Source organism: Grammomys surdaster, unplaced genomic scaffold (assembly GCF_004785775.1).
Source record: "Grammomys surdaster isolate TR1022 unplaced genomic scaffold, NIH_TR_1.0 721, whole genome shotgun sequence".
Lineage (NCBI taxonomy): Eukaryota > Metazoa > Chordata > Mammalia > Rodentia > Muridae > Grammomys > Grammomys surdaster.
Genome location: NW_021605140.1, coordinates 2,444,447 through 2,462,742, shown reverse-complemented (window position 1 = coordinate 2,462,742; position 18,296 = coordinate 2,444,447).

The following is an 18,296-nucleotide window of genomic DNA, read 5'->3' as shown; positions in this document are numbered from 1 at the left end:
TTATCTCAAAACAATAGCTGCTGACTCAGCATGCTGCTATAGCCTTTTTTCCCCCAGAAAGGGTAGGTAGTCACTATGGCGTCATGGAGAGGTCTGCCACCTTTCTAATTCAGGACTTCCCCTTCTTTTCTGCCTCTCCCAGTAGAACTCCTTCTAGAACTACAGCAGACCAACTTCATTTCACGTAGGTAACAATTCCCAAAACTCCTCAAGGGCTAGGCCTCATCCAAACTGTTTATCTGCCTTACTCACATAATTCTCTCTGTAGCACATAGTGCTCGGCCCTGTGAGGTAGGCACTCCTCTTAGTGTCAGTCAATAGGCTGAGGAAATTTGAGTATGAAGGAATTTAAGAACATAGCTAGAGCTTCATGTAAGGAGGAAGTCAGGATTCCAACCCAGGCTGCTGAGGTTTGGAGTACTTTGTCTCCTAGAACACTATGTCGCTAGGCTGCCACAGGCACACACACGGATGTCCAGTCCTTCCCCAAGAACAGATCATATGACATGTAGACTACCGTGCATGTACATGTGTGTGTGTATGCATGCATACCTGCTTGTAAAACCAGATGCCTGAAGAGGGAAGAGAAGGCACACATGAGGAAGGCAAGGAAGAAGCTAGCTTTTCTCCATGCTCCTGGCTGTGGGAGGCAGACTAGGAGAAATAGAAGGGGGGAAGGCAAGGCGTGGGAGCTGGAGGAAAGGAACACGGAAGGCTGAATGGAGAGAAGGTGACAAGTAGCCTATGTATGGGCAAGATAGGTGAGAGGGCTGCAGAGCTGGCAGGGTGTTGGAGCCACCGTGACAGCTGCAGGTTAAACTGTTAATGACAGTAGAAACTGGCTGATGTTTACAACTATTATTCTTATTCTTATAATATTATTAATTATTATCATAAGGGTCTCATGGATCCCAGGCTGGCCTGAAACTCACTGTGTTGCCAAGAAAGACTCTGAACTGTGGGTCTTCCTGCCTTGGCCTCTGGAGGGCTGAAAATCCTGGTGTGTGCCACCACAGGAGGTTTGCGTCCTGCTAGGGATCAAACCCAAGGCTTCGTCGTCTTTTCACATGCCAGGCAAGCACTTTACTAACTGAGCTACATCCATAATCCCATAGACTTCTTACTGACCAAATTTTCCCCAAAGCTTGAGACACCTGTGGCCTCTCAACAAGGCTATCCTGGGACAAGAATTTGCAAGGGGACCAAAAAGCCAAGCTGGAGGCCAAACACACGTGTCCCTGCCAATGAGACTCAGGCACAACTAGAGTGCTGGTTCTCTGGCAGATGACTGGACTGGACCCTCGAAAGGCCGGGAAAGAGGAGGGCCATCCGCAAGGCCCTAGGCATGTCTCGTCAGCAGGCAGTGTCCTTTGGAAACCACTCCAGAGAAAACAGAGACAAAGAGTTTCCTTCCTCCTTCATCAGGTTAGAAATTCCCCTGAGGTTCTCTCAGGAGCCATGTGTCTGTCTTTAGAAGAATCCTAGGCAGTGGTCAAAGTTTTTAACCGACCCTATAAACAGGAAATGTAGAGAGAGGCAAGATTAAAAAGACATGTGAACGTCCTTGGCGGCTGGGGGCGGGTGTGTGTGAAGGGAGTGTTGCTGGCTCTTGACACTGTGAACAAAACAAAGGAAACACAGATTTTTCCGCGTTGCATTTGATGGACATGGGAGCTTGGACCAAAAGCCTGAATGTGAGCCCAGAGGGAGACGGGTGAGTGGGAAGGGAAGGGAGGAGGAGGAGGAGCTCGGAAAAATGGAGTCATCCTGACTTGTCTTCACTTCCTCTGCCTCTCCCTTCCTCAGCATGTTCACAGTCACAGAGTTCTTCCCTTTGCATTTATAGTCTCTGTTTCCTGAATCCCTGCCACCCATATTCTAAATGCTTCCTGCCTCTCCCTTGGACTCTGACTCAGAGTCGAGTCAGGGTTAGAGTTAGGGCTAGGGTTAAGGTTAGGATTAGAGAGTTAAGGTTAGGGTTAGAGGGTCAGGGTTAGAGTCAGGGTCAGGGTCAGGGTTAGAGTTAGGGATAGGGTTAGGGATAGGGTCAGGGTTAGTGTTAGGGATAGGGTTAGGGTCAAGGTCAGGGTTAGAGTTAGGGATAGGGTTATGGTCAGGGTTATAGTTAAGTTTAGGGTCATGGTCAGGGTCAGGGTTAGAGTTAGGGTTAGTGTCAAGGTCAGGGTTAGAGTTAGGGATATGGTTAGGGTTAGTGTCAGGGTTAGAGTTAGGGTTAGAGTCAAGGTCAGGGTTAGAGTTAGGGTTATGGTCTAGCTCAGGGTCAGAGTTAGTGAATTAGGACTAGTGTCAGGGTTAGGGTTAGTTGGTCAGCGTTAGGGTCAGGGTTGAGTGGTCGGAGTAGCTCCAGTCTCTCTTCCTCCCACCCGTTTCTCACCACTTGTTCTTCACCTCCTAGAATACCTTCAGACCATTCTCGCACTGTGAGTCACTTTCTCGTGACCCACTGCTTAGCTCTACTACTTACTTTAGTATAATATAAAGAGATGAAACCGAAGTAGACTAGACCTATTGAGATTGATATTTTTTGTTGTTGTTCTACATAGTGTAAACCCTGTATCCAATAACACATAGATCGTTTAGCATCGACTCTGTTCCTCTTGGAGCATGTCCCCTCCCCCACCACTCCCACTGTTACAACCCCAAATTTCTCCAGATATTGTCAAATGTCTGCTCAGGGTCCCACATTGCCTCTGGCTAAGGCCCACTGTCCCTGATACAAATAGCCACTCTGACACTGAGTTCCCTTAGGTACACGATATAACGTCTCTCAACTCCAATTTCCTTAATATTAGCACAGGGTTAAATAACACCTACCTGAGGAGCCATGGTGAGAAGTAAATAATTTCCTGTCTATGGTAAATCATCATGCATGAAAGAAATTTGTATTCCCTCAGCCTGTGTACAGTGACTCAGTCCCGGCCAGTCTAGCACATATATGTTGAATGGATGGTGAATGAGCAAACGGATAGAAGAAAATGTCACATCTTGGTTCATCTTTTTTTCTTTTTCAGACAAGGTCTGGTTCTATAGCCGAGGCTAGCTTTGAGCTCTCAATCCTGCCTCTGCCTCCTGAGTGCTGCGATCTCAGGCATGCAGCACCTACCCCACCCAGAACTGTACTTACTGCTCTTCTTGACTTGTTCTTTCATCCAGAAGGCCCCAGTTATTGTTACTCTGTGCAGTACAAACCAGAGGCTGCAGTACAATTGCCCCCCCATCCTGGATGTATCCTGAGAGCATCTATCTACATGTTAGTATAAGAGATAAAAGTTTTGATAAACTAGGGTTTGTCAAAGGGAAACAGAGACATCCAGACAGAGGAAACAGGACCGTATTCAATCTTTTTTTCTTTTTTTTACATCAGGAACTCACTAACCCTAGGAATGACATGAATCTGTTCTGGAGGATGAGACACTCCCAACTGTTATCACCTGTCAACAGCTTACCTTGTAATCACAAGGACAATTAAAGTTCAGTGGACACCTTGGAGAGGGGCATCCAAACTGTAGAGGGCTTCATAAGAGCTTCTGAATATAAATGGTGGGGCTGCCCTGCCCATAGCAGGCACAGTGGGTACACTCAGAAAACAGTGCTTACATAAGGGCACTAGAGAGAGATAGACCAGCCACATTGAACTTCCTGCTGTCCGTGGAACCCTTTAGGAACACTTCGACATAATAACTCCTCTTGCCTTTTTGCAAGGCCTTTGGCTTCTATGTTAGTTGCTTTTCTGTCACTGTGATAAAATTCCATGACCAGAAGTAATTTAAGGAAGAAAGAATTTTCGGTTCCAGAAGGGTGCATCCATCGTGGCTGAAGAAAGCACAGTAGGGCAGTGGGAACAATGAAACTAGCCAATCACATTCTTATCCATGCACAGGAACCAAAGAGAGTTTCAGTGAGAGACTATACACCCTCAAAGCCTGTTTCCATTGAAGTACTTTCTCCAGCAAGACTTGATTCTGGACACATCGCTCTTTACCTACACTCTGCCCCGAGTCCTGGAGAGTGATCTCTTAAATTAACACACTTCACAAATAAGCATGCTTTTCCTTAGATCATACGGTCACCATGCAGGCTCTTTGAAATCTGCCCACATTTCTGAGTCTTTTTCTTCCTTTCTGTTTCTTTCAGATGCTAGCCAGACCCAAATTCTGCTTTCTCTGATTCTTTGGCCCTTTTCGCCCTTTCTCAGAAGCTATCTCCCAGTTTCCACGTGGCTGCTTGTCTATCTCCAAAAGGCAGGGCCCTTTCTCTTTCCTCCATTTCCCTCCTCCAGGCAGCTGCCAGGATTTATAATTTGCCTGCCTTACAGTGTGACTCTTCTTTTCAATTCTAATATAATTTTTTCTTGAGCTTTAAAGAAGAAATACACTCCTCTTGAGTTGTCAATTTGCCCAATTTAAATTGAACAGATGAATGAATGAGATGAAGGAAGGAAGAAAGGAAGGAAGGGAGGGAGGGAGGAAGGAAAGAAGGAAGGAAGGAAGGAAGGAAGGAAGGAAGGAAGGAAGGAAGGAAGGAAGGAAAAAATATCCAAGCCTCTGGGTAGTTTGGTTTATTCAAGGAGGAAAAAGATTTTCCAATTTAGACCTTGTAACTGAAGTGACATGATTTCAGGACCAACAAATAAGTGGGTCTTTAGGACCCTTGGCAGGAGGCTTTTCTCAGGAACTGGAAGGGAACTAGCTGGTGGGTACAGGCCCTTCTCACACAGCCTTCTGAGGCGTTTTGAGGGGTACTGGGCCCCTCCTAGAAGTGTGGGAAAGGCTCCACACCATTTTGCTCTCTTGGTGTTGCCTTAGAGAAGGGATTAGACTTGCCTCCATCATCCTCCCACTCAGCCTGGAATTCAAGCTGCAGAGGCGTGGGAGGGGAAAGCCCAGTGGTCTTGTTGAGGTCTGTCCCTGCCCCCACCCCACCCCGGCATAGCTGTAGCCATTTTGTTCCATGCCCACCAGCTATTTCAGCTGTAATATGCCCGTCAGTCATTGACACAGGAAGAGAACGTGATTCAGAGCAGGGTCATACTGACCACACACCCTATTCTATGCTGTATGGTCTGAGATGTGTTAATCTTGAAATTCAACAACCATAAGCTCCACCTAGGATCAATCAAAGTAAAGTTCAGTTAGAACTATTCTAGCTAGCTAGCTGGGGTCAGAGCCAAGCACTAGGCAGCACTTCCTACACCTGCACATGAGCTCATTGTGGGTTTTTTTTTTCCTTTATAAACAGGCCCTGAGAAATGTTCAGGATCATAGCCTCAGCCCCCAAATTCTGACCTACACCTCTAATCAGTCAGTCTTAGGGTGTGCATTCAATAAACCATCCCTTGTCTGACTGAAGTCAGTGTTTGTGTGGTTTGTGAGCGACTCTGGGACCCTAACACTTCCATCAGGGTAGACTACATCGTAGAGCAGAGCAGTCCAAGACACAGCCTAGCACCAGAGTCCTCTGTGGGGTGAGATGTCCTGTGGCAGGGTGTTGGAGCTTGGAGATAGCTCAGATCTCAGTAACACAGCAGACTGCAGGCAGGAGGCGGGGGTGGGGTGGGGTGGGGTGGGAGGGACAATTGTCCAGATAACAAGTACATTGGGGCAAGAAAAGCCTTTCTAACAATCTTCCCATCCCATTGCCACCACACCCTGTGTCCCCACGTGAGGGACACTTCCAGGATGTTTTCAGTGGAGGCTCAGGCTCACAGAAGAGGAGAGCAGGCAGACTGCAGATCTGTCACACAAGAAGGCTTAGGGCAATTACCAAGAGTCAAACTTTAAGTGTTAAGAATGAAGCATCCTGCCAGGTAGCGGTGGCACATGTCTTTAAGCCCAGCACTTGGGAGACAGAGGCAGGCAGATTTCTGAGTTCGAGGCTAGCCTGGTCTACAGAGTTCCAGGATAGCCAGGGCTATACAGAGAAACCCTGTCTCGGGGGGAAAAAAAAGATAAAAAAATTTAAAAGGGGCTGGAGAGATGGCTCAGCGGTTAAGAGCACTGACTGCTCTTCCAGAGGTCCTGAGTTCAGTTCCCAGCAACCACATGGTGGCTCACAACCATCTGTAATGGGATCTGATGCCCTCTTCTGGTGTGTCTGAAGACTGCTACAGAACTCATATACATAAAATAAATAAATAAATCTTTTAAAAAAATTTGAAGCATCCTGGATCTGGCCAGGTAGTCAAAGCCTTTAATCTCAGAACTCTGGAGGCAGAGGCAGGAAGATCTCTGTGAGACAAGGCCAGCCTGGTCTACAGAGTGAGTTCCAGGACAGCCAGGGCTACACAGAGAAACCCTGTCTCAAAAACAAACAAACAAACAAACAAACAAAATAATCTAGATTTGAGGTTAGACTGAAATGGACCTGACTTTCTCATGACCCTGAAAGCTGACTCCAGGTTTTAAGCCTCGACTTCCTTGTCTGCGAAATGAAGACAAAAGGCCATTAAATAAGGAAATCCAATCAAAATGTCCACTGCATTTCAACACAGACACTGAATAAGCCCTGGGCTTGTGTTAGTGATAGTTTTTATCTACAGAACTTTTCCTGCTTACTTTTCATCCCTCTTTCTAGAAGCAAGGGACAATATGAACTCAGTTATTTGCTCAAACCTACGTCCGTTCACGTCTTGATAATCTCCTTCCAAGGATCCCACCACTGTTCTGAACTCTGAGATACCACAGCAGATAAAATCACAAAAACCTCTACTCTTGGGGCTGCAGAAACGGGTCAGAGGTACACGCCGTTCCCATAGAGGGCCCACATCTGGCAGCTCATAACAGTCTGTGAAGCTCCTGGGGATCTGCTGTCCTTTCTAGCCACCATGATGCCCCATGTACATGCATGTACACATAACTAGAAGTAAAAACAAAAACTCAAGCAAAACAAACCCTGCCCTTGTAGAGCTTACACTGGATTGGGGGATGCCAGGCAATGAACAGAAAGTATAAGTGATCGTGAAATGCTAGAGAAAGAGTCATGAGCGAACCCTAAGTGAGGAAGGCGCTTGATGGGAGATGGCTGCAATCCACAAAGAAAATCCAGAAAAGACTGAGCCAAGGGAAGAGCATTTCCGAGAAAGAAACCCCTGAGTGCAAAGGCCCCGAGGCATGCACCGGGTTCCATCGCTTCTACACCTTCGACCACGGATCCTAACAAGCTCAGACCAAAAATTAACATGAGAGGACAATGTGAGTGTGCCAGATTTGCACACAGTTGTTTTCTCCTGCACTGCCGGGTAACAGTTATCCACACCACATTTTCCCCGTATTAGATACTATTAATAAGGTGATTTAATATAGGTTGTATCCGAACACTACTCCATTGTATGATGGGACTCGAGCATCTGTAGATTTGGGAATCTTCAAGATAGTCTCTTGATGATCTTGACAGAGGGACAACTGTACCAGGACAGAGCCAGAGGCCACCACTGTTAGATGAAGAGTACAGGGAGAGGTCAAGGAGGTAAAGTCATCCTGTGCATCCTGGTGTTAAAAGCTTCCATCTAACGCCAGTTCTGCCTCGTCACAGACACAAAGCCCACAGGTCCCTGTGACTGGGTAGATCTTCCAGGAAAGGCTTCAAGGGGCTCAAAGTTAGACACTAGGAGAGGGGTGAGGAATCCCATTTGTAAATAATTGTGATGTAACTTTTTTTCAGACCTCAGATCAGAATATAAGTTTGAAAAGTATGTGATGGATTTAGTGAGTGAAGGCGCCTGCCGCCAAGCTTGACGACCTGAGTTCAAGCCCCAGGACCCACATGGTGGAAGGAGAGACCAACTCCTGCAAGCTGTTCTCTGACCTACGCACACACGCACACACACACATGTGCGCACGCATGCACATATACACACGGTGTAAATACGATGTAATTTAAAATAAATTTAAGTGCATGATCAAATAAAGCAGGCTGAGAGGCAGATGTGGTGGCACACGTGTATAATCACAGAACTGAGAGGGTGGGAGCCAGAGGGTTGTTAAATTCTAGGCCAGCTTGGATTGCATAACAAGACTAATTTCATACAAAAAAGAGAGAGGGTGGTGCTAGCAAATGGAGTATTTGAAACCAAGGCACCTGAGGGATCCAGGGTAAATACTTTCTGATCCCCTAAGCCAGAAAATATCTTTAATAGACTCTGACAGATCCCTTCACTGGCCTTCTTGTAAATTTCTCTACCTGCTAGGGCAGCAGCACAGCCCAAATTGACAGAATGCAGGGTCAGGAGATGGCCAGAAGGATGCAGACACTTGATCTTCATTTTAGGTCAATTTTGCCACCTGCTGTGTACCCCAAGGCTGTCTGCCTTGGTTCCTGTCCTCTGGGAAGAGGACCTCCATCTGGCCACCCACCTTTGTGAGTGTTCTAGGACTGGATCAGAGAACCTCTTGAAAGGGCTGGCTGCCACTCCAGATAATTACAGATAAACGCACAGGGTTGTTATGATGTCACGGGCCTGTACAGGCGGAGCTGATGGAGGAAATTGCTCACTTTTGGGGAGGGGCAGAACCCTTCCAGGCCATTATAGTCTACTAAGTCTATTTGCCAAGTTCAAATGTTTTCTCCATGACTTGAAAAGTGAACAGTCACCTGCCCTTTCACAAGGCATTTGGTTACCTGGGCTACCGGGCTCCTCCCAGTCCATGAAACATGCATGGCAGAGTCACACTCCTGACAGAAAGAAACACTGGGGCAACAGCACAGAGTCCTATTGAAGGTGTGTGTGTATGGCAGGGGGCGGGGAGGGTAATACGTGTGGAGACAAGAAAAAGATGTGCTAGGGCCAGGCAAAGGGCCTAGGGGTTATTCCAGAAAGAGCCATGGGCTGGCATGTAGTGTCTGTCATTTCCTGGCATTACTCAGCAGCTGAGACCCCAGACTTTGTGTTTTCTTGTTTGAGTCATGGTCTTGCTACGCAAGCCAGGCTGACTCAAACTCACTGGGTAGCTCAGGCTGGCCTTGAATTCTCTTTCCTTCTGTCTCCGTTTCCTGAAGGCTGAGGTTCCAAGTCTAAGTCACCATTCCCAGGTTCTCCTCGAGCCTTTTACAGAGTGAAGAACATAGTTACTGCATTCACACCTAAGTCTCGAATGCTGTGGCAGAAGAGCCTGCAGGAGCCTCAGGAGTAATGGGCGTGGCTCATGATGGAGTTGAGATGATGGACCTGTGTTTGGCAACAAGAAAATGTTCTACTGAACATCTCAGTAGCAAGCACCATCAAGCCTCAGACAGGGCTTTTCACACAGACAGCAGAAAAGCACTCTGAAGGGGCCGGTTATTTATACCCGGAACTTAGAGGTCTAGAGGTAAAATAGGGTTAGTGACATAGACAGCTCAGAACCTGAATTTTAACATCAGAAGACCGTTCTCACACTACATCAACAACTTGGTGTCCAAGTTGATGCAACTGGGCCTCTCACTTAATTACATGCTCTAAGACCTACAATTTAAAATCCTGGCAGCCACAGACTATGCAATTAAAAACCAACAAACAGGCTTTACTCGTGCCTCTAACACTTGGTTAGAGTTTTTCATGGCTTTTCATACAGTTTTCTCTAACACTTAAGGCTCTTACTATACCACTTCAGTCCCCTTCCTCAGTGCCTGTTACTGTCCAATTTTGGTCATGGTCAGGATTCATTGGTCACCATGATCAGATGCTATCCAACTCAATTTGCTATCTTGTTCCTTGCCTGAGGTTGTAACTATCTTTCCATCCCACAAGCCCACACCTCTCCATACACACACGGGCTGAAGTGGGGATGCTGACTAAACTTTTTTTGTTTCATTTTATGCTGTGTATGTATGTCTGGGCACCACATGCTTCCAGTACCAGTGGAGGCCAAAAGAGGGCGTTGGATTCCCTAAGTCTAGAGTTATGGGAGTTACAGACAGCTGTGAACTGTCATTTGAGGGCTGGAAATTGAACCAGGATCTCTGCAAGAGCAGTTGGTGCTCTTAACTGCTGAGCCATCTCTTCAGGCCCGTTGCTTGGATTTTGCATCTCTAGTGGCTTTGAGAATTCAGTGTGAGATGTCAGTGTCTGAGACCAAGATTGACCTTCATTTATCAGCCACTGCCACTCTCTCTGTGTGTCTGAGCTTTCTGTGTGGAATCAGTGCTTATGAGACACGCCATCAACCAGGATCATGGAAGACAGGGAAACCTAACTCAGGAGCACTCACCGTTTGCCCCTTCATAGACCAAATGTTAGTTCCAACAAGTTATGAAAGCTCCTAGCAAGCAGATGTGTGGCCAGGCTGGAAGTTCAACCCCTGAGGCAACACTTCCTTTCTATCAGGTGACAAAGGAGGCACCGTGGGACTTGCTTAAGGGTGAGGTCACTATGTCAAGCCATCAGCATGACCTGGACATCTTACTCCAAAAATGTTTGCCTCCTCCTCTCCATCTCTGGATGTCCACACCCCAACCTTAGCCTCCATCTTTCTTGGGTTTGGGATGGACAATTGCAATAGATTCCTTTCCTTGTTTCCTGTCCAGTGCTGTGGTTAAAATACCCTGGAAAAGGCAACTTAGGGGGAAAGGGAAAGGGAGTTTCTTTTAGCTCACAGTCCCTGGTTACAATCCATCATACCAGGGAAACGAGGGCAGCAGGAACTTGAAACCGCTGTCACATCGCACACAGTCAAGAGCAGAGAGAAATGAATGTGTTCTTGCTCTCTTGCTTATGTGCTTCTGCCCGGCTCCATTTCTCTCCTCCTACACAGTTCCAGAACCTCTGTGTGGGGAATGATGCCACCCTCAGTGGGTGGGTCTTCCCATGTCAATTCATTTTATTAAGACAATCTCCAACAGAAACATCCACAGGCCAATTCAGTGTAGACAATTCCTCGTTGGGACTCTCTTCCCAGGCAATTCTAAGTTGTGTCAAGTTAAGGATTGACATTAGTGATTGTGCCACCACTGACCACAATGAGCATCGACATTACTCCAGCCACCACTTGGCAAGCCGAATGAACTTTTCAAAATGCAAAGTAGATAATGTCACCCCTGCTTGAAAACATTTGACATCTACTTAAAGTAAAAACAACTTACTGCGATCTACCCCACTCGGTGTGCTCTACTCGATGGGTTCTCCAACAGTTTTCACTTGGAAGTAATTTTGCCTCACAAGGGATAGTTGACAGCATCTGGAGCCATCCTTGATTGTCATAATGGATATAGAGCTACTATTGCATCTAGTGGGCAGAAGCCAGTAGTGCTACTAAGTGTCCTTAGGGCACAGGATGGTCCCTAACAACAAAGAATTGTCTGTCCCAAAACATCCATCATGCCAAGATTAAACATCTACAGCTTGAACTCACTTCCTTGGAATGCCTCTATTGACCACTGTCTTAGTCAGGGTTCTCTAGAGTCACAGAACTTACAGAACGTCTCCATATATTAAGGGAATTTATTGTAATGACTTATAGTCTGCAGTCCAACTAACCCAACAATGGGAATCTAGTACTTGCTTAGTCCCATGAGGCTAGGTATTTCAGCTGGTCTTCTGTGTAAGCTGGAATCTTGAAGAAGTAGGTTCCAACAGGTGTGCTGGCAAGTATGTGTAAGCAAAATGAAGAACAAACACTTCCTTCTTCCACTGCCTTTATGTAGGCTTCCAGCAGCAGGTATGGCCTAGATTAAAGGTGTGTACCACCACACCTGGATTTGGAACTTGCTCTGTCCCCAACTGGCTTTCAACTCAGAGATCTGCTTGCCTATGTCTCCTGCCTGGGCCTAAGCTTTTCACATCCACTACGCCTCAAGAGCTGGCTCACAGATGTGCTCTCCACTTATGGGTTATAGTTCATCCCAGATGTAGTCAAGTTGACAACAAGGAATAGCCATCACAACCATCTTGATCTAAAGTTGGTTTCCATCCTCTGCTGTCCTTCCTAGTGACAATTACAACCTACTGTTCACACAGGTGTAGTTAGCTCATACAGCAGGCTGGAGTCGCATGTCTTCTCAAACCTTGTTACCTCAGTGCCCTTCACTTTGTAGACATTTAGTAAGCTCAAGGGGAGAAAAGACAGAGCAAAGGGGAAACAAAAAGAGCAGCCATGGCTAAACACTCTGTGTCAGCTTTGCAAACCCTAATTCCCATCTCTATTTCATGAGGAAGAGCCGCCATTTCCCTTCATGATGTCTTAGAGAACAAACTGAGTGTAGTTTGCCAACTTTCAAAGTTAGGGGTGGGGGCTGGACCTGAGGTTGTCTATCAGGACAGGCTTTTGTTTCTGCCAGTTGAGGACTCAAGGCTGAGTAAACCACGTCTGCTCCAGTATCAGCTGCATCCTCAGTATCGTGCAGAGTGCCTAGCAAAAGTGTCTATCAATGCGTGGATAAATATCAGAGAACAAAACTGAAGCCCAGCCTGCGAGGGCAGGGGTACATGATGCCCACTTCTCTGGCAGCCCAAAATCTAATATATTGTGCCAGACCCCAGTTTCAGCTCTTGCTCGTTTCCCATGCTCCTATTTGAAATTCCCCACGCAAAGTTGAAGGTATCTATGCTATTCTGTCACCGGGAGAAGTTGTCAATTCTCTCAAAGTAACCCAGCAGCTTCTGCCCCAGCCACTTCCTCAGGCTCCCGACTGGCTTCCTGGGAGCTTTGAGCAGGAGATGCGGCTTCAAGAAGGCTTCTCTCTAATGCACTCCTTCCAGGAAAGATGCCTCAGAGCTTTACCTTTAAACCCCAGAGGTCTCTATCATCTTATTAGCACAGAGTGGAGAAGACTGGGCTCTTTCTTACGCCTTCTGCTTAATCTGGTTAGTTGCTTAGCTTCTTTGTGGAAAGTGCACAGCTTTTGTCAGGAGGAATTAAAGAGAGAGACCAAAGTCCAATGCACTATCTTCTTTACATTGTGCAAAACCTTATTGAATAAGACTCCCATCTACCACTTTTTTTCTATAGCGTCTAAAAATAGCATTGCTATTAAGAAATCTCATACTGTAAATGTACCACGCCAAATCCCAGCTCTCTCTCACTCCACTCCCACTCTCCTTCTTTTCCCCACCCCCTCCACACACACAAAAAAATCTGTTCTTTATTCTCATCAGCCCCACCTAGTGGTACTTCACATTTTTTTTAATATTCCTAAAAATTTGGAAGAGTTCCCCTAAATGTACCTATCTGTACTAATCATTTTTATCTAGCCTATTCTAAAATAAAACAGAAATATTTTAAATATTTGCCAGTTCATTTCAGTATAATAATAAGTCTATTAAATGTTAAACATATTTTAATTAAAAAAAAACAGTATTTTCCAAAACAAAACAAAAAATTCAAAACCTTATGAAGAGTTGCATCACTTAAACTTTTGGTTGTCTCTTAGGGCTTGGCTTCACAAGAAAATGCCTAAATTTTCATACCCATTTCTATATTCAGTCTGTTTCAATGTCTTGTTGTGGTTGAAACTTCTATTTGGTCTCATGCAGATGTGAAGTTGGAAAAGGCAAAAATGTTTTAATGCCTTTTCAGATAATTGTGTGCCATCCTCTCTGATGTTATAGTCAGATTCATGAAGGTATGCTTTCATAAAGTTTAACTGAAATGCAGAATTCAAAACCAGATCTATGAACTTTTTATACTGTTAAAAGCCATTAGACTATCCTAAACCGAGGGAATTTACCCCCTTTTTCATGTATGTGTTGTAGATTCGTATATAAAGTTTTGCACATAAGTGGTATGGAGATAAAGCTGTAAAAGGTACCTTGGTGGGTTGGAGTCAAGAAAAGCCACACAGTCACACTGTGGAACAGATCAAGCACAAGAAGTTAATTAGAGAAGGAAGGAGAACAAAAGGCCATCTTGGCGTGTGGACATGAGAGAGAGAAAGAGAGAGAGAGAGAGAGAGAGAGAAAGAGAGAGAGAGAGAGAAAGAGAGAGAGAGAGAGAGAGAGAGAGAGAGAGAGAGAGAGAGAGAGAAATGCAGACAGACAAACCAGGAAACAGAAAGAATGACCGAGATGGAGACAGAGATCTTGGGTGGCCAGGATCTTTTAAAGGGGGTGCCTGTAACTATGCAACTCCAAACAACAGTGGACATGTGCCTCACCTCGGGGTTGGGGACGGGGTGTAAGCTGCTGCTGCTGAGTTGCTGAAAGGCAGGCTGTTTACAACACATGGGAGCGTGCAAGCATGTGTGCAAACATTCATGTGGGGAAGCCCGAGGTTGATATCGGAAATCATTCTTGATCGGCCTTCCATCTTATTCACTGAGTCAGGGTCTCGCAATCGAACCCAGAGTTTGATGATATGGCTAGTGTAACTTTAATTTTTTAAAAATCTTATTTTTAATGATGGTTTTTATCTTTTTTTTTTTGTAACCCACCACCCACCAGAGGCAGTGGAAAAGAAAGGATACAGGGATTGGGGAGTGGGAACTGTTTAGAAAGGTTCTTTAGAGCAACTCCCATCTGTGTTGTCTGGAAATCGACAGTTCAGTTCATAGGTCAGCAGCAGCTCGATCCACTCACAAACACCTCACGGATACACCAGCAGTCCAGTTCAGTAGACTTAGGTTAGCAACAGCGGTGATATGATCTAGCAAGAGTCAGCCAGGCCTCAGTCTCAGCTTGAGTCAACAAGACCAACAGGAACACCAAGAAAAGTTCTCAGCTGTGCCTTTCTCAAGGAAGTGAAGATCAGAGAAGACTCAAGACCCACATGCGTTGCACAGCTGGCTGTACCAACAAACCAAGCCCTCTCTCCATCACTCTGTGGGGTCCTATTTTCACCCTCTAAGCATCACGTGTCCTCCAGGGGTCTTGCCTCAGCACGGATCTTACCTTAGCAGGTGCATCCAATCAGCCCAAGGCCTTGGAAACAGCAACATACTGCAGCACACCACCAGAAGCTTTTGGTGCATTTCTCTCTATGGAGTCCCAACAAATGCAGCTCAACTACACAGTGTGGACCAATACATACATGTCATTAACAAAATTCTTTTATCACGTGTCTTTTCACATGGTTGCTTTAGTAGAACATCCTCTCTCTTGTGTCTGCTTCAGCGAAACGTTCCTTCACGAGTCTGCCTGAGCCTTTCACTTGTGTCCACTTTAACGAAGCGTTCCTTCACGTGTTTGTCCCAGCAAAACACTATCCAACCAACTTTCCAAAGAACCCTTAGGTTTCCACTTCAGGCTAGTCTTACTAGCTTGCTCTGTGGGGCCCCATGTTCCCGAGATGGCAATTATAGTCAGACTGCCACATCCACTCAGCCTCTGTGTGAGCTTCTGGAAATCCAAACTCAGGTTCTCACATTTGTGTGTGGAAAGCACTGTTACTGCCAAGTGACCTTCCCAGGTCCTTCTGTAGGTGAATTTATTTTGTAACTTCATTCTCTGTCATTTGGACATTATTGGCTCATTTATTCATATGAATAATTAGTGTAAATATTGAAACAGTTCATTACATGACATCAAAAACTCACATTCACTAATGTGCCTCAGTCTCATCCAAAACAAAACAACCAACAAAACAAATAAAAACTCCTAAGAACCAAGAAACTTTTAACTGTCAAGCTCATGACATTTTCCAAAATTCTTATTTTTATGTAAAAAGTTTAACTTCTATTACTGTCAATAAATAACTGTCTTACTCAAACTGGCAACCTTACTCCATTTTTTGTTTTTGTTTTGTTTTCCAAAAAAAAAAATAGTTGTCAAACAGTGGAGCCTGAAACCCCACAGTTTGATTGACAACTGTTTTTCTAAGTAAAAATAGCATTCCATTAAAAGCAGCCTCCCGCTCTATTTACAAGTTTGCCGGGTGCGTGTGCACACATGATACTTCACTGCACAGCCTGAGTGTTGACATGAACTTTCATCACACGGAATGTTTATAAGATGTCCTTGGGGGTCACAGTGTAACTTAGCAGTTGAAGACATGATTCCTGCTTTGTCAAGGACATTCTTAGCTGGAGCTGACCCTCCTTTCCTGGTGAGCCTGTGGTGACACACACAGGAATGCTGCCCAGTCTGGAGCTGTATCATGTGCTACGGCTTCACCTGCCATGTCAGCACACTGAAAAGGGTGACTGGCAAAGAAGTTTTGTGGGAAGAAGGGTCTCTAATCTAGACAATTAGTCTAGCTAATTAGTCTAGGCTGGTTTGGAATTTACTATGTAGCCTAAGATAGCCTCAAAGTTACAGCAATCCTATCTCAGCCTCCTAAAGGCTATGGTTGCAAGCATGCAACCAGCACACGACTGTGAAAATAGTTTGGACCCTATGGACCCCAGGGATTAGTAGCCCAAACTTGGAAAGCTGTTACTGTAAGGCAAACTCCTAAGATGGGTTGTAGGAGTGATGGGGAGGGGTGGGAGTTATGTTAGGACTTTAACTTATGGTTATGGCCAAGTAAAAGAGTCACTTGTCTGAATTTAATTTCCCAAATCCCTCACTCAACATATTTCTCCCGTGATTCTCTCACGGTGAAGGAAAGATTGGCAGAGCAAAGAAGCGTGCTATATGAGAAATTCAAGATAAGAAGAAGGCAGAGGTTTCTGCTGTTGGAGATTTTATTCATGCATATGCCACATGAGTGTGGGTGCTCATGGAAGCCAGAAGAGGGTATTGGAGCCTCTGGAGATGAACTTACAGGATTGTGAGCCACCCAGGGTGGTGCTGGGAACCATACTTTGGTCTTCTATAAGAGCAGTGTATGTTCTTCATTGCTGAGCTTTCTCTCTCTCTCTCTCTCTCTCTCTCTCTCTCTCTCTCTCTCTCTCTCCCCAGCACCACAGGCAGAGGATTCAAAATCCATTTATAGAGCAGAGCTGCCCCCAGTGCTTTGACTTTTCCCCCTTCATATAAGTGGTAGAGACATAGAAAGACATAAATATATGCAAATATGGGAATTCAGATTCAGATCCTCAAAGTGCTGTTATTACTGCCTTACCTTACTTTCTCCACTATATGATAAGCAGTGCTTATTTTCTGCTTCCTTTACTCTCACGACTCTACATAGTCTTTAAGCAGAGATGACCTGTCTATAAGCATAAGTTTTCAGGCAAATGCTTCTAGGTGAGGGTATGCCCCTCCACTCAGCACTGACTTCATGGCGTCTGTTTATTCTGTATGTAGCTGCTAACCTACTTTATGTTTGGATATGGAATGGCCCGCCCCCCCCCCCCCTTCCTGGCCCAGCAACAGGCTTGTATATTGAATGCTTGGTTTCTAGACAGTGGTGCTATTTTGGTTTTGTGGTAGAAATGTCAGGAGGTGTGGACTGGCTGAAGGAAATGAGTCTAAGAGTCTGTGTACCTTTGAAGATGATGCTTCGTCCCAGGTCCATTTCTTTCCTTCTTCTTGCCTGACTTGAGGTAAAGAGGATCCTTCACCACATCCCCCCACTGCCAAGTGTGTGGTCAAGAAACCATAGAACAAACTATCTGAAACTGTGACTCAAAATAAAGGTTTCTCTCCTGGATAGTCCAGTTGGGCGTTTGTCCACATTGACAATAATTGACAGCGAAAGAACAGAGAAGTGCTGTGGGTGTTGTGGCTCGACCCTTTGCCATGAGCTTGGATTTGGAAGATTTTGAAGAAAGGACGAGAGAATACATAGAACACTGTAAGCAAAGCCTAATGAATGGTTCTGGTGGGTGTTCAAAGGCCCGAGTGCACACAGAAATGTGGACAGAGGAGACCAAGCACATCAGCTCTCAGGTGGAAACATGGATTCTCTCAGCAACAGGATTAGAGGTCAGATATGTTATACTCCGAGAAAATAATTAATCTGTAATTTGCTTGTGTTCTGAGACTTCGAGTGAGGCTGAATTTTAGAATAATGCACCAGTTAATGTGGCAAAGATGGTTAAGACAGGACAGCCAGCAATATTTGGCATGGTTATTGCTGGCTGCTTTTAGCCAGGTTTACAGTGAGAATTGGGATCAGATTACAAGCATAAGGACTTGAAAATGTACAATACAGTCAGAAAAGAAGCATATGTTTAAAGTTGCAGGCAGAGAGGCTGGTTTTTAGATGAATATCTCTAAGAGGAAGTCAATTCCTTAAAATGAGACACTAGGGGGAAAATGCCTTAATGGCATCTCAGGAATTGGCCAGGCTCCACCCATCAAAAGGTCAGGTGGGGCAGCACAGTAGAGCTGGCCCTGGTGGTGCAGGCACAGCGGAGCTGGCCCCAAGGGCATAAGAGCTGGAGAAATGTCTCCGCACCTTTTAACTACATCACTGGGTAAGTTAGCCAGGGCCAGTGCTGGAAAGCTCACCCTGGTGGTGAGGATACAGGAGAGTTGGTGG